The 12,925-nt window shown below is 40.4% G+C and overlaps 1 protein-coding gene across 10 annotated transcripts in view; it reads left to right on the forward strand.

Moving 5' to 3' along the window:
- MTUS2 (microtubule associated scaffold protein 2) overlaps positions 1 to 12,925 on the forward strand; it is a 499,652-nt gene that overhangs the window by 278,033 nt on the left and 208,694 nt on the right. The gene's annotated exons all lie outside the window — the stretch shown is intronic.

Consider the following 12,925-nt stretch of genomic DNA (forward strand, 5'->3'; position numbering starts at 1 on the left):
GTAATTCTGTCCCAGGCATGAAACCTGCTTGTTCAAAAAGCTAGCCATGTCTCGTTTCCCATACTCCACTTGAAATTCCAGTCATTTGTTTTTAGACCCAAACTGGTGCATTATCTCTGAGGCCATAGTCAAGCTGCCTACAGAATACTTAGGAACGGCACTCTGTGTTTTAAATGTATTAATCCCAGAGTGGTTGAAAAGCAGAGATGGTAAATTAAGATGTAAGGCAGACAGTAGGATGCCTTGGGTGTGAGAGGAGGAGGTGGGGGAGAGGATACCATGGGAAAATACTGGAAGAGAAGATACAACCAAAAGATGCATTTCGTATTTTCATCCAGGATTAATTCACTGGGGAGGCTGACTCAATAGCATAAGTTTACATTTTAGACCCATGAGCAGAACACTGGAAGTGGATTATTTCCAGGCTTCTGACTGCAGAAGTCATGTTAATATATAACCCGAAGATGTAAAAAATTAATAAACAGAAACCGCAATTAAATAGAGTTGGGGGACGAGAAAAGGGAGTTCTCAGGACCCGTGAAACTCCTCTGCTTTCCTTTTCCCTTTTCAGCCAACGAAAAGCCATGGACTGTTTTACTTTAGTTCTCCCAGCTTCCCTTCCCCTCTATAAAAGTCTCCTCCTTCCCTTGCCATGTGGGGACTTGCACATGACTCTCCATGGTTGCAGACCCTGAATTGCAATTCTCTTCTGATCCAGAACAAACCCGTCTTTGCTGGAGAGATATCTGGCAGTCAGTTTGTGTCAGGTCAGCAGAGATCTCTTTGCGGTTGCTGAACAATGCAGGAGCTGATAGGAGAGACTGATACTCCTTGGGTATAATTCTTGTTTTCTCAGGCAGCGATGTGGAGTGCTGAGTCAGGGAAAACTAGAAAGAGGGAAAGTAGGAGAGCCCGCCATTCAATTCCGTTAAGCGCTTCTGGGCCAGGCATTGTATTAAGTCTTAAGAGGTATAATAGTTAATAGGTCACAGCTCTTGGATTGGTGTTGAAAGATACACAGAGTGTCATCTTACAAAAGAGAGGAGAGTTGAAAGCCCTATGGGGGGGAAAGCCCTAGGGAAGGGTTCTCAGCTCCGCCTGGCCTGGTCAGGAGGGCCATCCCGGTGAAGGTGGGGCCTGAGCAGTTGTTGGAGGAGTGCTTCATGAGGGGAAGCAACCTAAGCAAAAAAGACAGAAGCAAAAAGCAGTGTAATGTGTTCAAGGAACTAGAAGAAATGCGTATTTTGGAAGCATCAAAGGGTGTGGGGCACTGAGACGTAAGGCTGGCAGTGGATTCCTGGGCTGCATCAAGGAAGACCTGTACACTTGCTCTGGTGTCTGAAGGTGGCGCCTTTGAAGGTGACTGAGTGAGCAATGGGTGTTTTACAGAGATCGCTCTGGCAGCAGGGAAGGGAGGAAGATGAATTTGAGAATCACAGAGGCTGTCCAGATAACCAAGCTGAGATGACGCAGGCCTCAGGTCCTGCAGATGTTACAGAAATATGTGCACACCTACATTTTGTGGATTTCTTTAGTCTATTTAAAAAAAAATATTTCTTTCTTTCTTTATTTTGGCTGTGTGGGGTCTTGTTTGGACTCCTCTCTCTCTAGTTGTGGCACACGCGGGCTTCAGAGCATGTGGGCTCTGTAGCTGCCACGCACGGGCTCTCTAGTTGAGGCGCACGGGCTCCGTGGTTGTGGAACACGGGCTTAGTTGCCCCGCAACGTGCAGGATCTTAGTTCCCGACCAGGGATCGAACCCGTGTCCCCTGCACTGGAAGGCGCATCTTAACCACTGGACCATCAGGGAAGTCCCTAGTCTTTTTTTTTTTTAAGTAAGAGCTGTTGTAAACATGGAGAAAAGCATAGGAGGTAATACAAACACAGATCTTCCAATCACAAACGTTTAACAGGTATTAATATTTAATGTAATTTGATTGTTAAGGAGATAAAACATTACAGTTTAGTTAGATTTTCCTGTGAACCTCTCCTCAATCTCAGTCTCCTCCCCATATGAATTTGCTACTTATTATTCCCTTGCGTGTGTTTCATATTTTGCTACACATATTTGTACCTAAATTTAAAATATAGTATTTTTTTAACATATCTTACATTTTTACATCAATGTGTCAATGTTATCAAACTATATGTAATATTCCGTAACTTTTTCCATTCTCCTTTTTTTTTTTTTTTTTTTTTTTTTTTTTTTTTAGTTTAAGATGTACAGCATGGTGATTTTTTTCCCCCTTTATTTACTTATTTTTAATTGAAGTTTAGTTGATTTACAGTGTTGTGTTAGTTTCAGGTGTACAGCAAAGTGATTCAGTTACACACATATATATACAAATCTATTCTTTTTCAGATTCTTTTCCTTTATAGGTTATTACAAGATATTGAATATAGTTCCCTGTGCTCTACATAGACCCTTGTTGGTCATCTGTTTTATATGTAGTCGTGTGTATGTGTTCATCCCAAACTCCTATTTTATCCCTTCCCCCTTTCCACTTGGGGAACCATCAGTTTGTCTTTTACGTCTGTGAGTCTATTTCTGTTTAATAAATAAGTTCATTAGTATCAGTTTTTTTAGATTCCACATATAACTGATATCATATGATATTTGTCTTTCTCTGTCTGACTTTCTTCACTTCCATTAGTTTTTAAATATATCCATGTTGATACATCATTTAGCTTGAGCTTTTCCTGACAACTGTTATACAGTGTTCTTGGTATGTACCACAATATGTATATTTGTACTCCTGTTGCTGGACACATAGTTTATTACACTTTAGACTATTTCTAGCAGCGGGCTCTCAGCAGCTGTCACAGCCTTCCTCACCGAGCATCCCCTGGAGAATTAAGCCCCAGTGCCCCACATCACCCATTATTTGTATGAACTCATTTCTTGCCTGTGCATCTAGAACCGTGCTCGTTATGTAACCTGTGCCCCCTGCAGTGGAAGCGTGGAGTCTTAACCATGGGACTGCTCCTTGCGAGTTTTGAGAAGATAATCCTCCAGTCATTACGGTTCAGATGAGAACCACTCGTTGAGAAAGTCTCTGAGCAGAATTGCTGGGTACGTCATAAGGTATGTGCGTAGTTCTTCTTTCAACCAGGTGAGGGCAAAGCCCCTTCAAAGTGATGCTCCAGTTCTCTGTATAAAGACTGTTCCCCACCTTTGCCAATAGTTTGCGCTGTCAGATTTTTCCGTCTTTGCCAACTCAGGGGCATTGATAGTATTGTAGTGTTTTAATTTTCATTTTCCTGGTTATTGGTCTGTGTGAGCACCGTTTTGGTATATCATTGTTGTGACTGGATTTCTTCTATTAATTGGTGATTTATATGCTTTCCATTTTTCTCTTCAGGTATTGCCTTTCTCTTACTGATTTTATTCTTATACGTTCTGATGACCAATCCTTGGTTCGTTATACGAGTATCAGATATATTTTAAATTTACTTCTGACATCCTTTTTGGACACAGGTTTTTCACTTTAATTTAATTTTAATCAGATTTATCGATCTTTTCCTTTATGGTTTGTGCTCTTTGTGTTTCTTGAGAAATTCTTCCCTACCCATGCTTTTCCCCCAGTATATTTCTCTATAAGATTTAAAAATTCACTTTTCATATTACAGTTTTTATTCCTCCTGCAACTAACTGATCAGTTGATTTTGATGTCTGGCATGAGGTGGAGGTCTCATTTCATTTTGTTCTTGAGAGACAACCAGGGGCCCAGGAACTACTGATTAAAGAGGCTTTGCGCATGGCCAGGGCTCACCCCCATCTCCTCGCTTCCTGAATGTGTCTAGGATTGTTTCCGAGCTCTCTGCTCTGCTGCATTCTGTTTGTGTCTGTATCAGCACTGCAGTGTCTTAATTACAATAGCTTTACCCTACGTTTTGAGATGTGGCAGGGAAATTTCTCTCTTTCTTTTCTCGTTTTTCTTTGTCATTATCTTGCCTATTCTTGGACCTTTGTTCTTACATACGAATTCTAAAGTCAGTTTGTTTAGCCAAAAAGTAAAATTCTTAGGATATCTTATTATCATTATTCTTTGAGTTAATAGAATAATTTGGGGAGAACGAATATTTATCATATTGTTTTCTTTTCATGAATATGCTCTAGCTTTGCATATATTCACGTGTTGTTTTGTGTGTCTCAGTAGCACTTTGTGATTTATTGATACTTCAAAAAGACCCTTCGCATCTTCTGTAGGATTCGGTCCTGGGTGCCTTGTAACTTCCTAGCTATTATCTCTTCAAATGTTTCTCCTGCTCTTCATCTATCTCCTGGGTCGCTTAACTGTCCATCTTACACTGCTGCTTCGTGGGTGAATTCCGCAGAGCTCTCTTCTAATTCACGAAATCTCGCTCCCACCATCCAGTCTAGAGTTCATCCCACCTGGACTGTTTTTATTCATATAAATGACTGTATCTTCCATTTCCAAACATTCTAGTTAGTTCTCTTCTGGATCCATATGTTGTTACATTTCTTCCTGTTTTCATTCCATGAGGTCTTGGTGTTTGTTTGTTTGTTTTTTTTAATGGGCGTATTTTATTTCTCTGAGTATCCTCAACATACTTATTTAAAAATCTTTGTCAGACCAGTCCGTGAAGTGAATTCATTCATGGTAAATTCATGTAGATTTTGCTAGCTATGTTCCTTAGCATTAGCTGTATTAATGTTTTGAGGCTTTGGCTGACTCATTTTGTTATTACTGTTTCTCTTTTTCCCCCTCCACGTTTGCATTCCCTGCTTAATGGTTGTGTCTGCCAGGCCCTGAGCCGTCCAGTCAAAACGAGGTCCTCATAGGTGACTTGAGCTCCTGTGCCATGATGACTCTGATCCAGTCCAGTGCACTGGGATGTAGTGGGAGGTGGGGCGGTGGGGGGGTTGGGGGGAGGGGCGGGCGGAGATTGCCACCGTTCCCGTCACCAGGCTGTGTCTGCTTCCTTTAACCTCCGCTCGGTCTGCAGCGAACAGCAGACTTGTTCGGCGTCCTTCACGAGGCTGGCCACTGCCTCTGATGGCCACTCTGGACAGTGCAGTGCAGTGTATCCCTGTCCCCATGGGAATCCGTCTCCAGACTGGGAGCCTCGTGGACGCTTCCCACGGCTTCATGTTCTGTTCCAATCCTGATTCACAAATCTATCTCCGTTTGGAAGACGACCATGGTTACTTCTATTTATATTTTAAATCTGTCAGGGGCGTATGTTTGGAGCGGAGGATATACATCAAGATGTGATCGTATTTTGCCATCTTGACTAGCCCCCAGACCTGATTTTAGAAAAGATAATTTGCGGAGTGGTGTGGTGTTACCGTCACATTTGCCTATCACAACAGTGCAATTCTGCATCCTTTCCTTCTCCGTCTGCCTTTATGATCATAGAATTGAGGGTGACATTCTTTCAGTGAATCATACCGTGATCCACCAGCTGAAAGATTAATTCAGAAAACATGATTAGAAAGAGACATCTGAATAGTTTATCTGAGACATAAGGCATGGACATCAGTGACAGGATTGAAATAACTGAAATGAATTCTCTTTAGTTCTCTTGTCTTACCCAATTAGCATCAAAGTGTTTTTACCAGTTTAGGTAAGGCAGCGTCGGAAAGTCTAACTGCTTTGCTGGTCATAAATTATCACTGTTCGTGTGCTGACTGAAAGAATACTTTCTGTCACTAAAATACCCAGTTTCCCTTTTGGAACAAGAATGATAATACAACATTAATATTGTTCCGGGATGTACCATACTCTGTGTAATTTTTTTCAACAATTTGTCAACAGTCTAAGTTAATAAGAAATTGTGCCTCCTCTTTAATAAACTCTCTCTGTTCATTACATCATGCTTCTAGCATAACAATGTCCTGTAGAATTAGGGCTGTGTCTCCCCAAGATGCCATATTAAATGTAAGATAGTGCTGGCTGTATTTTTCCAGTGTTGCACGGAGTTAATATTAGCCTGTATCTCATCTTCTTCGACCATCAGTCTTAGAACATGCTGATGAAGCAGCCTCCCTCAGATTAAAAAGATAACATTACAGATTCTAAGTGGACCTTTCAGATTTGCCCTCATTTTTATCTCAAATTAAAATGAAAATGGTATAAAGTACTCGCGGGATAGTTCATTGTTGGTTCTGCCAAATAATATTTGACATTGTGGCCAAATTTAACGCTCAGCATCTAAGTGGCTTTTTATGTTTTCATTTACACTATGGAGAGAAGACGTTGGCATTAGATTTTTTGTTTTTTTAATTAAGTAGTTTTGTTGCTATAATCGAGACATGACAATTTTGGACATATTGTAAAAAAGAATTATTCATTTAACAATTAATGTGTTTATATTATATGTAAACTTTCATTCATTAACTTTTTTTGTTTTTTTTTAATGTATTGATTGATTGGCATTGGATTTTTTTTTTTTTTAAACCCTGTCAGTATCGGTTATTTATTTAGTTATTTATTTGGCCGCACCACGCAGCATGCGGGATCTTAGTTGCCCGACCAGGGATGGAACATGCACCCCTTGCAGGGCAAGCGCGGAGTCCTAACCACTGGGCCTCTGGGGAAGTCCCGGCATTAGATTTTAAATGTTTGTAATAGCAAAGCTTTTCATGTGAAGAATTCAGAGAGCTGGGCACCCTTGCTCTGTCAGAGGCCACATCACTTGATACTTCGTGGAAACTCCATTTGAATTCCCAAAACAAGACCTAGATTCATTCTTTAAATGTTAACCATGACATAAACATTTTTTCCCCTACAAATCTTTAAGACTATGGAATTCAGTAGGGAGCCTCAAAATTCATAGAATGTGGAAATAAATTCTTAAAGACTTGAATTGCTTTTATTTACACTTGGAGCCTTTTTTAAATTGATTTTTTAAATAAATTTATTTATTTTAGGCTGCATTGGGTCTTTCTTGCTGCACGTGGGCTTTCTCTAGTTGTGGCGAGCGGGGGCTACTCTTCGTGACAGTGTGTGGGTTACTCTTCGTTGCAGTGTGCGGGCTTCTCATTGCGGTGGCTTCTCTTGTTGTAGAGCACGGGCTTTAGTGCGGGCTTCAGTAGTTCCGGCATGTGGGCTTCAGTAGTCGTGGCGCACGGCCTTAGTTGCTCCACAGCATGTGGGATCTTCCCAGACCACGGCTCGAACCCGTGTCCCCTGCATCGGCAGGCGGATTCTTAACCACTGTACCACCAGGGAAGCCCCTGGAGGCTTTTTCTATTAAAATCTTTGCTGAGGAAAGGGGATCTCTTTATGCCTTTTTAGCCAAAGAAAGAAATTTGCATAGCTAGAGGTAACCACACAGATAAGCTTTGTGACTTGTAAAGGTTCACGTAAGTGCCAAAGTTAAACCACTGTGAAGATGATGTTTGATTTTAGAATTGTTTCGAGAAGATTTTACAGGTTTTAGAATGACGGCAGGATTCCTGGGTCTTCTTTCTTTTCTGCACTGTGCCCGGAACCCTAATCTGGAGGTGAGAGAGGTGGCCCCACCTCACACAGAAAAACCCCTGCCAGGTCATGAGAAACTGAGAGAGACCCGCCTCTGACTGGGCGTGTCGGGCATCATTGAAGGTCTCCTTGCCGTGATGGATGGCTCTGTAACCTGGGGGCATGGGACCCAAGGCCCATTTCCTGGAGCTGTAGCAGGAGACCGAGCCTGGTGGCTTCTCTTCCAGCTGTTGAGGAACCAAGGAGCCCATCAAGTCAACTTCTTCAGGCTGTCCCTAGACAGCATCCTCTCCGGCATGCTGAGGAGACTCTGAGAACACTCTCTGGCCACTTGGGCTGGGATGGTTTCCTTCTGTGAAAAACAGAGGAGGATAAAATTATAGTCAGGCTGATACTCTGATAGCCTCTGGGAGGGAAGTTACTTTATCCTTGGAATGAACTGGTGGCAGGCTTTGCTGTTGTAACTCCCCCAGAAAAGAGTTACGCACTATTCCTATAGGTCACGTACTGCTTCTCTCATGTGATCTAGGACATCTCAAACTTGGCAGAGAAGAGAATACCCACAGCCTAGAAAATATTAGTGTGTTGATAGCTGAAGGTCTCATGTTTCATTGAAGCCTTATGTGTTTTCCAAAAAATCGTGTGAACTTTGCATCTTATTCCAAAGCATATCCAGTTTTACATTAATAGAATTATAGTGTCACTTTTGTGAATCATGACAACCTTTTTGAAATGCAATTTGGCAATATCTGTTAACATTAAGAATACATGTACCTTTTCACTCAGCAATCTTCTGGGAATCGGTCTCATAGAAATAAAAGCATCAGTACATCAAGATACATGTATAATGATACATATGACCACATGTCGTGGCAAAAATTGGAATAAAATGAATGACACTCAACAGGGAAGGCATTAAATATAAATTGTGGAGCCACCACATTGTGGAATTGTGCTGCCATTAAAGAGGATGAATTGGAATTCTGCTGGGCGACTTGAAGGGATTTCTGTGAGTAAAGCAAAATGCAAGGAATACATCTAAGAGCCCATGTTTATAAAACAATGACAGAATAACTGTATATGTTTCTATATGTTTTGTAAATAATATTAGCATGAGGAAATAGGTAGCTCACCAGGTTACCTGTGGTAGGAGGGATAAAAGAACAAGGAGGGAGGGGAAAAGAAAATATTGCATTTATATAATCATGTGAAGTTAGATAGGTATGTGTGATCTGTGCAATACAAATTTTAAACAAACAAATTGCCCCTCTCTTGTAAATTTGGAAGCTGACAGGCTCATGCTAAGTGGCTTTGCCCTCTCCCTGTCTCATCACAGCATAGCCCTGGGAGCAGTCGTGTTCTTGCTTGAGATACGTGACATGACAACATCCATAGTGCGAAGGTCTGTGGGGTATAAGCCACCATGCTTCCTCCGTCTGCTGGAGTGCCTGCCCTCTGGGGAGGTTCTGATGGTCCTGCCATGACGTGAACGTGAAGGGGCTTCCTGACTGAGGCAGGCTGTGGACATTTTTAAGGTTTCCTCGACACTGGTACCTTGATTCTGAGGCTTGATTTCTGCTGGCTCTTTAAGCCTTTAAGTCATCACCTGATTTGACCTCTAGCTTTCTGCAGTGATTCCTGGTTCTTTCTCTGGTTCCACCTTTGGTTATAGGCTTTGATCTTGTTTTGACCTCTAACTTTCTTGTAATGTCTACATTTGAACCATCCCTTTACTATAAAGTGCTTTATTCTCTTGTTCCTTCATTCTCTTCTTGACCTTTACTTAGAATAACCTGTCTTCTTAATCCACCTTGCCCTGGTCTAGAATCAAGGATAGTTTTAAGATATACTATATTAAGTGTTATTTCCTTTCATTGACTTCTCATGGAACCTTCTGGAACAACTGTGTTATTGATAACAGCAGAGAGTCAGGTGGATCTGTTCATTTTGCTTTAAAAGCATGAATCCTATAGGTGAATTTGGATGTTTGGGATGGACTCTGGCTCATTTTAGCATACTAGTTTCTTTGCCTTAAAAACAAATGCATGGGATCTTTTTGGAAGGGAATCTTAAAGGTCATCTAATCTAACCATACTTCAAGTACAATAATACTTTCTGAAACACCTCCACAGAGAGTTTGGCCAAATTTCTAAACATTTTCCTGTCACTATAAGACACTCACTGTCTCCAGAGGTAACTAACTCATTTTCATCTGTGGGCATTTCTTCCTTAGTTATATTAAATTTGAATCTGACCAGGGATCTTTCTGTACTCTTACTGGCAGCCAGGTGAAGATCAGATCCTTTCTTGCTGATGATAACATCATCAAGAGCCTCTAAAATGTTCCATACACAATGAGTAGCATTATGGCAAAAACTACCAGGCATCCCAGAAGAGAGGACCAAATAACTGAAAACCAAGAGGAAAAAACCCTGATAACATCACCTTGTGAGATGCTGGAAGGTTAGATTGCTGCTTCCTACTCTACATAGTGCCTTGTACTGCAAGTCACTGAAAGCTTCAGGGAGAAAGCAGAGGGAAGGTCTGGCTCACATCTTACTATGTTTTGCTTCGTGCTGGTATGTTGGCTGCTTTGGTTGCTCTCTGATGTCTTCAAACAACTAAATTTTGTATTTTTGTGTGTGGGTGGTTGTCACTATTTTCTGTAGGAAGGTTGATGTACTACAAGCTATTCCTTCATAGTCAGAAGCAGACTGAACATACATGATAATGAAAAATGTCAGTTAAACATGGGTAATTTATTTTCATAAACTTTAAAATCAGATAACATTTTGGAGGAATTAAGGTTTCAGCTTCACAATCTGGGGACTAGAATTTGGGCCTTCATTTTCATTTCTAGAGACTAATTTAAGTATAGGAAAATGAGTTGAATTATTCATGCATATGACTTTACTAATAGTTCCTATATTTGTGTACTGCTTGTGAGTATCTCAACAAAAGAGTATCCAAATTATCTAGACGGGTTGAAGCATATCATCCAAGGATGCCAAGTCTTTGATCCACTTTTTTACCCTCAGGATTTTGCTTGCATGATGAGGACGAATTTACTCCTCAACACTTAAAAAAATATCTTCAGCACCACCACCTGACTTTATATAGTATTGCTAAATACCGTATTATATGTCTGGTCCATCAGCCAAGCTTTGAATTGCTGTGGTTCAAGCTGTAGGAGTGTATCTAGTTCATAATTTTATTATGTTCTGTTTTTAACTTTTCAGTGCAAAGCCTTTCTTGGTGAACGATTCAATGAACTGACTCAAATTATTCTTATACATGTTGTTGTTGAATGTTATGTAACATAACATAACGTGAACGTGTTATATTTTATATCATGTGTGATTTTACCACCCATGGGAGGACTGTCTTTAGACATGCTTATTACTACATTAAATTACAAAAAAAAAAAAAAAACCCACTTAAATGCTTTTCCCAACCCATCAATATGAATAATTTCCTGCCGCTGTATATCTCCTGGGCACCATGTCCAACACTTCTTCAATCCCACCGATGTTCTCTTCAGCCCACAAGTAAATGTAGTTTACAATGCTCTCATCAGCTGCAAGAGAAAATGTCACAATTTATCCTTTTCATGCAACTTCTCCTGCAAGTTTTCCACTAATTCCTCAACACCCTGAGCAACAGTGTTTCCCATCACGCTTATATTTCCACAAGACTGTTTCCGTTGGGTCAGGATACATAGTTACAGCTGTGTTCAATTAGCATTTTTATAAACTCACCATCCCTAAAAGGTTGACTGCTCAGCAGTTGTTTCACTTAATTCATTATTTCATAGTTGCAGCTATTTCATTCACTTTGTTTCTATTAGAAACAAATCTGATAGTTTTTAATAGAAACAAAGTAGAATTTTTTTTCCTCATTTTATTAAGTTTTTCTTACAAATCTTTCCATATGCCAGCATTTATTGTGGCTTATTTAAAAATGGCATCTTATGCCATATTCTTTCAATGCAGACATGCATGTTTGCATATTAAACACCTAGCATATTTTTGTGTGGAAGTGAAGAATATTACTTTCTCATGTTTTTTTTATGGCACATTCAGCTTTTTGGATCTGTCTCATATTTTCCTGCTTTTAATATGGATAAAGAAATATTTCACTTCCATTCAAGTGTAAGAGAAACAGTGGCACAGCTTGATGACTGATGGCGGCTGACATTGGATGTTAGAACTGGGTGGATGTTGGAGTTGGGTAGACATTAGAGAACAGTGGAGACTGTGGCAAACTGAAGAGTCAGTGCCCTGTCTGAAGATGGAAGCTACTACCCAACTCCAGCCAGGTGTCATTTAGTATATTTGCATATCTCCTGATTTTTTTAAAAAATTAAAGCAGAAATTCATATTTTTGGTGAAATCCCTCCATTTTGAATATGATTAATTCCATGATTTCCGGAAACAGTGTGTGGGCCAAACATTGTGTCTGTTGAGCCGTATTGGCTTGCAGGTGTCCGTTTGGAATCTCTGTTTTATATCCTCATAGACTCTAAGAATGTTAGGCCTGGAAGAAACTTTAGGGCTTATCAAAAATAAACAGCTGTTGAGGGGGAAGAATTCAGAGCCTAGACTCCTGACTCCCATTTCAGGACACTGCAGATTTCTCATCTGTTGAGTTTTTGATCTGCACTGTTACTGTGAAACCCTGCTATAACCAGATAGTCAAAGCAGAAAGAGTTCAGGGAGTGGTGGGTGGGTGGTGGGTTGTAAATTTCCTCATTTTGACCTGAATTAATTGAGCAATTCCATCCATATTTTTCTCATTTTTACCTCAATAGATATGATTATGGGGGGAAAGAGGGAATTAGTATTGTCTGGGTTTCTCCACGTTATCTGTGACTCAGAATTAATTAATATGCTTCTACTTTCTTTCAAGTAGGTAGAAAATTCTTCTTTCACAACACTGGGTATTCACTATTCCACAAGAAGTGTCCATATTAAATGCTGTGGGAGTGAAAGCATTCCTCACAAGAGTTAAAGTGTTTGAATTTAGGGTTGCTTTTTTTTTTTTTAACCAAACTAGAAAGGATTTTTTCTTTTTAACATCTTTATTGGAGTATAATTGCTTTACAATGGTGTGTTAGTTTCTGCTTTATAACAAAGTGAATCAGTTATACACATACACACATCCCCCTATCTCCTCCCTCTTGCATCTCCCTCCCACCCTCCCTATCCCACCCCTCTAGGGGGTCACAAAGCAACGAGCTGATCTCCCTGTGCTGTGGGGCTGTGTCCCACTAGCTATCTATTTTACATTTGGTAGTGTATATATTTGACAGTGAATGTCTCTAAAAGTTCTTGAGTCTCCTGTCCAGAGGGGACATGAAAGCATTGGACCTGGGTATGAAGAACAAGAGCATCACAGTTACTTTGAATAAACACCGTATGAAATGTGGGCTCAGTCACATGCTGGCCTTGCTGTTGCCTTTTTAGAATCTACGT

Source organism: Kogia breviceps, chromosome 16 (genome assembly GCF_026419965.1).
Source record: "Kogia breviceps isolate mKogBre1 chromosome 16, mKogBre1 haplotype 1, whole genome shotgun sequence".
Classification (NCBI taxonomy): domain Eukaryota; kingdom Metazoa; phylum Chordata; class Mammalia; order Artiodactyla; family Physeteridae; genus Kogia; species Kogia breviceps.